The sequence below is a fragment of the Bos mutus genome, chromosome 2 (genome assembly GCF_027580195.1).
Source record: "Bos mutus isolate GX-2022 chromosome 2, NWIPB_WYAK_1.1, whole genome shotgun sequence".
Classification (NCBI taxonomy): Eukaryota; Metazoa; Chordata; class Mammalia; order Artiodactyla; family Bovidae; genus Bos; species Bos mutus.
The window spans coordinates 106702130-106715734 of record NC_091618.1 but is presented as its reverse complement, the minus strand read 5'-3'; positions in this window follow the sequence as shown (position 1 = coordinate 106715734).

The following is a 13605-nucleotide window of genomic DNA, read 5'->3' as shown; positions in this document are numbered from 1 at the left end:
ACATCAAGGCTGTATATTATCACCCTGTTTATTTAACTTATATGCAGAGTACATCAGGAGAAATGCCAGGATGGATGAAGCACAAGCTGGAATCAAGACAGCTGGGAGAAATATCAATAACCTCAGACATGCAGATGACACCACCCTTATGGCAGGAAGCAAAGAAGAACTAAAGAGCTTCCTAATGAAAGTGAAAGAGGAGAGTGAAAAAGCTGGATTAAAACTCAATATTCAAAAAACTAAGATCATGGAATCCTGCCCCATCACTTCCTGGAAAATATATGCGGAAACAATAGAAACAGGGAGAGTCTATTTTTTTGGGCTTCAAAATCAATGTGTATGGTGACTGCAGTCATGAAATTAAAAGACACTTGCTCCTTGGAAGGAAAGCTATGATCCACCTAGACAGCATATTATTTTTTTTTAATTTTTATGTTTATTTCATTTCTTTCTTTCTTTTTAAAAATATAATTTATTTTAATTTGAGGTTAATTACTTTACAATATTGTATTGGTTTTGCCATACATCAACATGAATCCACCACAGGTATACACGTGTTCCCCATCCTGAACCCCTCTCCCTCCTCCCTCCCCATACCATCCCTCTGGGTTGTCTTTGCTGAAAAAAAGTCAGTCTAGTCAAAGCTATGGTTTTTCCAGTAGTCATGCATGGATGTGAGAGTTGGACTATAAAGAAAGCTGAGCAGCAAAGAATTGATGCTTTTGAACTGTGGGTGTTGGAGAAGACTCTTGAGAGTCCCTTGGACTGCAAGGAGATATAACCAGTCAATCCCCAAGGAAATTAGTCCTGAATATTCACTGGAAGTACTGGTGTTGAAACTGAAACTCCAATACTTTGGCCACCTGATGCAAAGAACTGATTCACTGGAAAAGACCCTGATGCTGGGAAAGATCTAAGGTGGGAGGAGATGGGGATAACAGAGGATGAGATGGTTGGATGGCATCACCGACTCAATAGATGTGAGTTTGAGCAAGTTCTGGGAGTTGGTGATGGACAGGGAAGCTTGGCATGCTGCAGTCCATGGGGTTGCAAAGAGTCTGACCTGACTGAGCAAGTGAAGTGAACTGAAACCAAGGTAGAGGGAAAAAAGTGAGCTTAGTCAAAATTAAAAACATTTGCTTTTCAAAAGGCACAATTAAAGGACCAAAACAGCAAGTCACAGACTGAGGAAAATATTTGCCAGTTATTTATCTGAAATAGATGTGTATCCAGAATATACAAAAAACTCTCAAAATTCAATAAGAAATCAACCAACTCAATTTAAATATGGGCAAATGACATGACCAAACATTTTACCAAAGATGAAATATGGCAAATAAGCACATGAAAAGATGCTCAAGAATTTTAACCATCTAGGAAATTAGATCACTATATGACACTGATATTTTCACTTAGTTCAATCACTCAGTTGTGTCCATCTCTTTGTGACCCTGTGGACTGCAGCAAGCCAGGCCTCCCTGTCCATCACCAACTCCCAGAGCTTGCTCAAACTCATGTCCATCAAGTCAGTGATGCCATCCAACCATCTCATCCTCATTGTCCCCTTCTCCTCCTGCCTTCTAGTCTTTTCCAGAATCTGGGACTTTTCCAATGAGTCAGTTCTTCACATCAGGTGGCCAAAATATTGGAGTTTCAGTTTCAGCGCTAGTCCTTCCAATGAATATTCAGGACTGATTTCTTTGAGGATTGACTGGTTTGATCTCCTGCAGTCCAAGATACTCTCAAGAATCTTCTTCAATGCCACAGTTCAAAAGCATTAATTCTTCAGCACTCAGCTTTCTTTATAGTCCAACTCTCACATCAATACATGACTACTGGAAAACCATAGCTTTGACTATATGGACCTTTGTCAGCAAGGTAATGTCTCTGCTTTTTACTATGCTGTCTTGCTTGGCTATAGCTTTTCTTCCAAGGATCAAGTGTCTTTTAATTTCATGGTTGCAGTCACCATATGCAGTGATTTTGGAGTTCAAGAAAATAAAGTCTATCACTGTTTCCATACGTATTTTCCATGAAGTGATGGGATTGGATGCCATGATCTTAGTTTTTTGAATGTCGAATTTTAATACTATTAGATACTATTGATACTGTTGATACTATTAGAATATCTAAAAGTAAAATGATTTAGAGGAAAACAAAGGCAAAATGCTTTGACATAAATTGGAGGAATATCTTTTTTGATTCACCCTATAGAGTAATGAAAACAAAACAAAACAAATGGGACCTAATTATACTTAAAGGCTTTTGTACGTCAAAGAAAATCATAAACAAAACAAGAAGACAACCCACAGAATAGAAGAAAATACTTGCAAATGATGCAACCGACAAGGGTTAAACTCTAAAATATGCAAACAGTTCATGCATCTCTACATCAAAACAAAAACCAAACAACCCAATCAAAAAATGGGCAGAAGATTTTAATAGATATATCTCCAAAGAAGACATACAGATGCCCAAAAAGCACATGAAAAGATGCTCAACATCACTAATTATTAGAGAAATCCAAGTCAAAGCTACAGTGAAGTATCACCTCATACCAGTAAGACTGGCCATAATCAAAAAGTCTACAAACAATAGATACTGAAGAGGGCGTGGAGAAAGGGAACCCTCCTACACGGTTGGTGGGAATGTAAATTGGTACAACTACAATGTATAATCATATGGAGGTTCCTCAAAAACTAAAAATAGAACTATCATATGATCCAGTAATTCCACAGCATATATCCAAACAGCAGCACTATTTATAAGCTAAGACGGGAGACAAACTAAATGTCCATCAACAGAGAAGTGAATAAAGAAGATGTGGTACATATATACAATGAAATATTATTCAGCCATAAAAATTAATGAAATAATGCCATTTGCAACAACTTGGATGGGCCTAGAGGTTGTCATGATTGTCATACTAAGTGAAGTAAGTCAGACAGAAAAAGACAAATATCATTTATTACTCACATGTGGAATCTAATTTAAAAATGATCCAAATAACTAGTTTACAGAATAGAAACAGACTCACAAATTTCAAAAACAAATTTATGGTTACTAGAGTGGAAAAGGGGAGAGGAGGGATAAATAAGGAGTTTTGGGTTAACATGCACACTACTATCAATTCTTCACAGTCCAACTGTCGCATCCATACATGACCACTGGAAAAACCATAGCCTTGACTAGACAGACCTTTGTTGGCAAAGTAATGTCTCTGATTTTGAATATGCTATCTAGGTTGGTTATAACTTTCCTTACAAGGAGCAAACATCTTTTAATTTCATGGCTGCAGTCACCATCTGCAGTGATTTTGGAGCCCAAAAAGATAAAGTCTGACACTGTTTCCACTATTTCCCCATCTGTTTCCCATGAAGTGATGGGACCAGATGCCATGATCTTCGTTTTCTGAATGTTGAGCTTTAAGCCAACTTTTTCACTCTCCTCTTTCACTTTCATCAAGAGGCTTTTTAGTTCCTCTTCACTTATCCATAAATAAAAATACATTGTAAAGGGTACTTACTGAGAAATTGCTACATGATCCATCTTGCTTAAATGTTCATGGATTACAGGACAAACCATTTTCTCTCTCAGTCTTTGTTTCTTCTCTGTAGAGTAAGTTTCATGTCTAATAACCTAAGTATAAAGTTAGGCATACTGTGGAATTTTCATATTTTTTCCTACCTTGTATACAGGAAATAACTGAGACACTGTATTATTTGGGCCAAGGTTTATTTTCAGTGACACAACTGATCTAAAGCACTATGTCCTCGACTTTAATATAAAGTTATTACTAGAATGTAGATTCTGTTCAGTTGACTCAGATGAAGACTGAGATTCTGCAGTGTTCTGATGTGTCCATGTGAAACTGAAACTTCTGGTCTGTGAAACACACTTCAGTGAGAACCTACAATGCAGAGCAGCATGGCACAGATTTGGAATCTTTTAGCCAGACTGACCTGGGTACAGCACTCTGCCCTGTGATTTTGCAGCTGTGGGCGTGTGTGCTCAGTTGTGTTCAACTCTTTGAGTCCCCATGGACTGTAGCTCCTTAGGCTCCTTTGTCCATGGGGTTTTCTAGGCAAGAATATGGGAGAGGGTTGCCATTTCCTCTTCCACGGGATCTTCCTGAGCTGGGGATCAAACCCAGGTCTCCCACGTCTCCTGCACTGGCAGGCGGATTCTTTGCCACTGAGCCACCTGGGAAGCTGTGTGACTTTGGGCAAATAAATGCACTATTTTAGCTTTATATACTTGCCTTAGAAGATGGAGTAATTACACCATTTGGCAAAACTGTTGTCATACTTTAACCTTCAATATTGGTATAGGATTGGAACAAAGCCTGTAAGTTAGAGGATAATAGAAGAAGTTCTCACTGGTTGAGCAGAAAGTCTTAGCATGCTCTTCTAGTCAATGATATGAGGAAATATATTTTCTGAGATTTTCTAATAAACAATTCTAAATTAGCAGTTTATTCTTCACTTAATGCTTCCTTCTTAACATATTATATTCCCTGTAAAATTCACAATTACTTCTCTCTTTTCTGGAGAAATTTTCATTTGTCAAACTATCGCAAACTTTTAGAAATGGAAAATGGCCTATGAAATCCAAGTGGTGTGATATGCAGCAGTAATTCAAGTGAGATTCACTCAACTCTTTAGAGAATTTGATAGATAAAAGTAAACTAAGACAAGAAAGTTGTGCAAAATCTTCTTGGAACATTAAATGTGCCTTCAAAGTTCACATCTTGTCCAAAAAGTAATGACATATTTAGAAAGCATTATTAAAATATCTGGAACATGAAATAGTTGATTATAAAAATTGCCACTCTTCTTTTGACAATTCCCCTATTAGTCTGGAATTTATCCTTCCCATTTATCATTAGCTACACCTTAAGTCTGAATGACAACCCTGTGAAATAGGGATTAAAACAGTCCCCTGGAGGCAGCTGTTTCTTATGCTTCCCACTCCCCGTAAGGGTGCCAGAATTGTATATTTGAAAACATCTTCTGACTACATACATTCCTTTTGATATCTGTCAAGGAATAACTGTTTAATAGTTACATAAAGTTTGGAATTGCCTTCATTTTACTACAATCTATGAGATATATATTTTTATTCAAATAAATATGTTATGCTGGGGGTTGCAGAACATGAACTGTGTTTTATTGCCTAATATACAGTGGCCAATTAGAATCCGTCACTTTGCTCTTCCTTCCTAGCAGAATCATTTTGCTAGCAACACTGGGAAGGTGATCCAGTAAACAGGTATAAATAACAATTAGTTCAAGCCAGTGACCACCCACTCCAGTATTCTTGCCTGGAAAATTCCATGGACGGAGGAGCCTGGTGGGCTGCAGTCCATGGGGTGGCAAAGAGTCGGATGCGGCTGAGCGACTTCACTTTCACTTTTCACTTTTCACTTTCATGCATTGGAGAAGGAAATGGCAACCCGCTCCAGTGTTCTTGCCTGGAGAATCCCAGGGACAGCGGAGCCTGGTGGGCTGCCATCTATGGGGTCGCACAGAGTTGGACACGACTGAAGTGACTTAGCAGTCAGTAGCTACTAGCTCCTTCTGTGTTAACATCATTGAGCTGCTGATTGTTCATATCCATATGAAGATCATTCTATATGATATGTTGTACATAAGAAAGTGAGTGCTATATAAATACCATAGTAAAATACCATAGAATGGGTGACTAAAATAGCAAAAACAAATCTCATCTTGGAGGCTCTACCTTCATAACCTTACCTAAACTTAATCACTTCTCAAACGTCCCACCTGCAAATACCTTCATATTGGGGATTGGGGTTTCAACAGGTGAGTATGGGAGAACAAAAACATTCTGTACATAGCAAGTTGTCCTTTATGTTTGTATCCATCTACATTATGTATTTTTCTGTTACTATATTTAAAAGTCCCATGCAAATGTTAAGCTAATTATGGACACAACTTTATATAAAAGCAATGCCCTTCATCCAAGCTGTTAACTATTTCTATAATACTATATATGCCACGCTGTTCAAACATCCCTCCTCAGGGTTCAGTTCAGTTCAGTTCAGTCTCTCAGTCGTGTCTGACTCTTTGTGACCCCATGAATCACAGCACAGCAGGCCTCCCTGTCCATCACCAATTCCCAGAGTTCATTCAAACTCATGTCCGTCGAGTCGGTGATGCCATCCAGCCATCTCATCCTCTGGCGTCCCCTTCTCCTCCTGCCTCTAATCCCTCCCAGCATCAGGGTCTTCTCCAGGGAGTCAACTCTTCGCACGAGGTGGCCAAAGTACTGGAGTTTCAGCTTCAGCATGAGTCCTTCCAATGAACATCCAGGACTGATCTCCTTTAGGAAGGACTGGTTGGATCTCCTTGCGGTCCAAGGGACTCTCAAGTGTCTTCTCCAACACCACAGTTCAAAAGCATCAATTCTTCACAGTCCAACTCTCACATCCATACATGACCACTGGAAAAACCATAGCCTTGACTAGACGGACATACTTTAAAATCCTTTTCATAAGGATAATTCACAAAATATTTTTCATTAGATTTTCTAATATAACCCTACATTCAGTCTTGTAGATCAATGTCTGATTTTGTAGAATGACTTTGAGAAGCCACTGCAAAATGGCCACTTTGGGGAAAAAAATCATGGTATCAATATAATGTTGTACATTTAAAAGGGAACTGATTATGTTCGGCAAGTAAAATATTTTTCATTTATTACCTCATAAATCACAAGCTTGTGGAAGAGAGTGGCTGAACAGGGAGTGCAAATATCCGATGTAATTAATCCACTTTGTGCTCTAATGGACCAAAATACTTGAGTTTATAAAATCTCCTCAAATTAATATCATCAGAGCCTGACAAATTACTTAAATTTGCACACTTTCTTCCTTCATGCTATCTCCTAGAAACAACTGGATTTTTTATATCGGTTTTCATTTATGCACAAACATTTAGTGATTTTCTACAGTGAATCAAGCAATATATTTAGGTTCTTAAAAATAACAAATTAGCAAAAGTATCCACAGTTCCTGCCCTGATGTAGCTTATACTCTAGTAGAAGAAACTGAAAGAACTATTTAAAAATTAAAGTAAAATTGCAACTGTATTAAATGGCAAGAGGTAGAGCTTTTCTATTAAGAGAGTATGTGATGTGGGAAAATAATATCAATACACTTACCCCCTTTATTGTTCCTCTTAGTTCCTTGCTCAGTCAGGTTACTGAATTTTTTAGATAGATATTATATTATTGGTAGGAAAGTTATGATCAACCTAGATAGTATATTCAAAGGCAGAGACATTACTTTGCCAACAAAAGTCCATCTAGTCAAGGCTATGGTTTTTCCTGTGGTGAGTATGGATGCAAGAGTTGGACTATGAAGAAGGCTGAGCGCCAAAGAATTGATGCTTTTGAACTGTGGTGTTGGAGAAGACTCTTGAGAGTCCCTTGGACAGCAAGGAGATCCAACCAGTCCATTCTGAAGGAGATCGGCCCTGGGATTTCTTTGGAAGGAATGATGCTAAAGCTGAAACTCCAGTACCTGGGCCACCTCATGCGAAGAGTTGACTCATTGGAAAAGACTCTGATGCTGGGAGGGATTGGGGGCAGGAGGAGAAGAGGACGACAGAGGATGAGATGGCTGGATGGCATCACTGACTTGATGGACATGAGTTTGGGTGAACTCTGGGAGATGGTGATGGACAGGGAGGCCTGGCGTGCTGCGATTCATGGGGTCACAAAGAGTCGGACACGACTGAGTGACTGAACTGACTGAACTGATATTATCCAACAATTACATGATCCATCTTCCCTGAATGATATCTTACCATATATTTGATATATGTATTCGGTTCTATTCCTAGAGTTTTTATTTGTCTTCATTTCTCTATTTTGAACAGTTTCCATTTTTAAGGCCTTATAATATTTTAATAGTATAATAGCATATTTATTTTAAAATATGAACTTCAGAATCAGTTTTTTAAGCTATTGGCAAATACTGTTGATATTTTTATTGGGATCATTTTAAATTTATATGTTAACTTGAGGGAGATGACATCTCACCAAGGTTAAATATTCCTATCTGAGATCATGTCTTTTCATTTGCTCATGTCTTCCACGAGTCCCTCAGTTGCATTGAGAATGTAACTTATATGTGCTCCTTTAAGTTCAATTTAGTCTACAAATGGGATTTCACCACAATATTTGAGAAAAAAGTGGCTAGAGAATGAGAAACTAAGTCCAACCTGCCTTGTCAGATACCAAGATTGAACTGAACTCAACTGGGAAAGCAACAACAAAACAGCAACCCCAGAAAACATAGCAAGAAATCTTGGCGAGAACTCACATCATTTGAGAGATATATAAAATCAGGTAAAATTACAGTGATTTCTACACTCAGGCACGAAGTAAGGGTAGAAGAAATGCCATGTTATAACCCTAAAAGGTAAATCAAACTATTTTACATTATTCATGTCTCCCTCATCAAGACCTTTCAGACCCTAAAGACTGTTGTCAAAAATTAAAAGTGAAAAAGTTAAGCCTGAAAGTATATATAGTACCCAAGCAAATTTAAGTAAAATATAGATGCTCTAAGTTTCTAAAATCTGCCATTTACAGGACCCCCATGATATTCAGATTTATGTTTCCATGAACACCTAACATTATGTGGGCAGACTGTGTCCACTTCAATAACCTAGAACCTAAAATGAAAGACAAAATTATCCAAATGCTAACAGTTCATGAGACTGACCTATAGATTTTTTTTTAGTTGCCTCTGCTTTTAATTTGCTGTCTTAAATGTATACAAATGTTTCTTGGAGAGTTTACAAGAGTAAAGGGGGAGTTGCTGCTTATTTAAACAATTTTAATGAAGGACTAACCTTTTACATTTAACATTTATTCCCTTCATTTGCTTTCTGGCAGCAGTTCATAGTTTTTTACCCCTCCCAAAGGACATAGCATAATGAACATACACGAGATCATTTAAATGAATGTTTTTAATGAGTTCTTTGAATAGATTCTTTAAAAAGCAAGCATGAAATTGCTTTCCCAGTTGGGATGCTCTAAAATATTTTTAGAAGATTCATATATAAAGCCTTAAAATTTGAACCAGTTTTTAAAGGAACAATGATTGAAAAGGTTTTTTTTCGGGGGGGAAATATGATTTATTTTCACTCATACTGCAGAAGACATTACAAAACCCAGAAGGATTTTTGACTTATTTTAATGGATTATCACATTTCATATTAATAAGTAGTTATTTATCACATTTAAATCTATGAAAGTGAAAGTGAAGTTGCTCAGTTGTGTCCGACTCTTTGCGACCCCATGGACAGAGTCCATGGGATTTTCCAGGCAAGAATGCTGGAGTGGATTGCCATTTCCTTCTCCATAGGTCTTATATAATGCTTTCATATGTGGAAACATGTAATCTCTGTAGTTAGTGAATATTAGATGCAAATAAATTTACATTATATAATGAACATTGTTCCCGTAATCTCATTAAATACTTGCTCAAGGTGTCAGAGTTTTGAGTTTGGATGGAATTAACCCCATCCTCTCACCTCTGTGATTGTCTCAGTTGGGCAAATACTTTGTTTTTTCTCATCAAAGCCATGTTCAAAACTGCTGTTGACATATATCTCATTAGCTTTCATTAAAGAGATGTTCAAGACTTCTGTTTAATGATAGTATTCACTTCCTGGTGTGCAGTTGTTAGAACTGCACAGAAGAGGAACCAAAACTTGATAAGACTCTTGTTGACATGTGATATGGTCTCAGGCTTTTCTGTAATGTGAGAAAATGAGTTTTCTTTATTATTTAAGCTCCTCTGAAACTGAGTGATATGTATTACCTTTGGCAAGTATCATTCCCCTAATTTTGAAACCATTTATCCATTTGGTAGCATAGATTGTTTAACTGCCTCTGCTTAGATTCAAATTAACTGTCCTGATAGCTCAGACCCTTAAATCTGGCATTTTAAAAATTAAACCACCTTATAAATAACAAAAAGTTGGATGTTGATCAGTCTTGTGAATGTTGTTATTTTAACATCTTGTGTGTTTTGTTTCTGTCAGTTAAAAATATTCACACACATTATCCATCTTCTTTAGAAAAGAACGGAAATATTAAAATCAATTTTCTTATCTTTAAGAGTTAACTCAGTCCAATGTGATTTACATATACTTTTGAAAACAGAGCACATTTAGTATAAAGGAACATTGTGGCAAAATACATCCAGATAATTCCTTATATGTGAAAAGATATTTCCTTATATGTGAAAAGACTCTGTAACAAATAACTAGAAAGTTTCTTTCAGGCCTTAATATCCTGTGATTATATGGTAAATGAGATATTGGGAGTCTGTGAGGAAGGTGGTTGAAGCACACAGCACATGGCGATCATAAGGAAAGCAAGCATTCTCTTGCCCTTTATAAGCTGGTTTATTGTTTAACTACTTCAAGATCTTAAAGGACAGATTTTGTGTCTGTTTTCTGCATTGTTTTTCACACAATTCTCTTCGATGATGTTTAAATTTGTCATGTTCATTTATTCTTTATTGTTTTACATATTCAATTATATATATAAAAGAACATTGATTTGATGTTAAAGATTTTGAAAATTAAATCTAAAAGGTTCAGAACTAGGAATATTTCTTCACATGGGGAGGATATTTAAAGCATGTTTTCCAATCATGGTTGAGCCTCTTTGGAACTCCTTTGTTGGTAAAGAACTCATTAGTTCCTAAGTAGCTCATTTTATTTTCATATAGCTAATGCCTCCATCGATGTATTTAACCTTCATATATATACTCCTTGGATTCTAGAAACCCAATTGACATATTACTGTAAATGTCACTAAATATAACCTTTTGAGGAACACTGCTATACTCATCTGACTGTACTTATTTTTGTCAGATTTTTTAAAAACATGCAATCATCAATTGGGATTGACATATACCAAGTACTATATAAAAACTACAGTGAAATATAGCTACAGGACTGGAAAAGGTCAGTTTTTCACTCCAATCCCAAAGAAAGGCAATGCCAAAGAATGTTCAAACTACCACACAACTGCACTCATCTCACACACCAGCAAAATAACGCTCAAAATACTCCAGGCTAGGCTTCAATAACATGAACCAAGAACTTTCAGATGTTCAAGCTGGATTTAGAAAAGGCAGAGGAACCAGAGATCAAATTGCCAACATCCGCTGGATCACAGAAATAGTAAGAGAATTCCAGAACAACATCTACTTTGGCTTGATTGACTACGCTAAAGCCTTTGACGGTATGGATCACAACAAACTGTGGAAAATTCTTCAAGAGATTGAGAGAGTCCATTCTTAGGTAGGTTCATAAGTCCGGGGTCCCCAAGGAGGAAAAAGGGGTCTGGAGTTCTCAAGAATGAGATAGGGGTCTGGAGTTCTCAAGGAGGAGAAAAGGACAAACATTTTTTCTTTAAGCCCAGAGCTAATGATTGCACAGAAAAAACACTCATCTTGCTCAAGGATATATTTTTCCTTACACTCTGTACCAATGACTATATAACAATAATGTATCCTGCTTGAGGACTTGTTTATCCTTCTTGAGAAACTTCTGACTAATCCTGTCATCTTAAAATGTCTATTATGGGAGTGGGTCTGGTAAGACCTATACAACCTTGAGACATTCTTTTGATTTATTGTTAGTAACCAGTTGAAAAGTATATAACTTCCTTGCTAAGACTAGTGAGTGGGGCTCTCTCTGTGCCCCTTCTGATGTCTATGTCAGAAGCTTTCTCTGTCCCTTTTTCACTCTAATAAAACTCTGCTATGCAAAAGCTCTTAAGTGATCAAGCTAAATCTTGATCCTGAAGCTAAATCTTCTTCTTTGGAGATCATGAATCCAACACCATTCACCATAAGCTATCAAGATGGGAATACCAGACCACCTTACCTGCCTTCTGAGAAATCTGTATGCAGGTCAAGAAGCAACAGACATGGAATGAGACTGGTTGAAAATTGGGAAAGGTGTACGTCAAGGCTTTATATTGTCACCTTGTTTATTTAACTTACATGCAGAGTACATCACGCTAAATGCCGGGCTGGATGAAGCACAAAGTGAAAGTGAAGTCGCTCAGTCGTGTCCGTCTCTTTGCGACCCCCTGGACTAAAAGTCCATGGGATTTTCTGGGCAAGAATACTGGAGTGGGTTGCCATTTCTTTCTCCAGGGGATCTTCCCGACCCAGGGATCGAACCCTGGTCTCCCGCATTGTAGGCAGACACTTTACCGTCTGAGCTACCAGGGAAGCCCTAAGCACAAGTTGGAATCAAAATTGCTGGGGAAAAAATCAATAACCTCAGGTGTGCAGATGACATTACCCTTATGTCAGAAACCAAAGAGGAACCAAAGAACCTCTTGATGAAGGTGAAAGAGGAGAGTGAAAAAGATGGTTTAAAATTCAACATTCAAACACCAGATCATGGCATCTGGTCCCATCACTTCATGGAAAATAGATGGCGAAACAGTAACAGACTTTCTTTTCTTGGGCATGAATTTGAACAAGCTCTGGGAGTTGGTGATGGACAGGGAAGCTTGGCATGCTGCAGTCCATGGAGTCACAAAGAGTCGGACATGACTTAGCAACTGAACTGAACTATCATATAGCACAGGGAACTCAGATCAATACTCTGTAATGATCTGTATGGGAAAATAATCTAAAAAAGAGTGATGTAGGTATATGTATAACTTATTCATTTTGTGGTACACCTGAAACTAATATAACACTGTAAATAAACTATACTCCAATGGAGTATATTTATTGTTTAGTGGAAACCAGCAGCCTTATACATTATCTGTGACCCCTCTAACCAATGCATAGGATAGAGAGGCCTCCCTTAACCATGTAATTCTTCACATCAGCTTTCTGATCATGTAGTGCTGAATGTTGGAGAAGGCAATGGCACCCCACTCCAATACTCTTGCCTGGAGAATCCAATGGGCGGAGGAGCCTGGAGGGCTGCAGTTCATGGGGTCACGAAGAGTCAGACACGACAGAGCGACTTGACTTTCACTTTTCACTTTCATTCATTGGAGAAGGAAATGGCAACCCACTCCAGTGTTCTTGCCTGGAGAATCCCAGGGACGGGGGAGCCTGGTGGGGTGCTGTCTTTGGGGTCGCACAGAGTCAGACACGACTGAAGCGACCTAGCAGCAGCAGCAGCAGTGCCCAATGTGCTTTCTGATCATGTAGTGCCCATTGTGTCCAGTGATACAAGCATCTCTCCAGTACTCCTTCAGAAGAGCCTAGACTACTTTGTGCTGAAAATCAGAATCAATAGATGCATCAATATGATTTACCAATATGTACTTTGTGTTTTAAAGGTTCTATATGGAATAAATGGTTCATTAAAGATGCTTTGAGCCAATTTCATTTCACATAATTCAAGAAAATTTACCACCAAAGATGATTTCAAGTATGTGAAAGCAATCTGTTTTTCTTAAATCTGGGGAAAGTTTAACTCAACAGTGGGTCTGTCTTTCATGAAAATTTGCCAAAGGGTGTATGGAAACATTTCATTTTATTTATTTTAATGTTTTCTTAACAAAGATTATGAA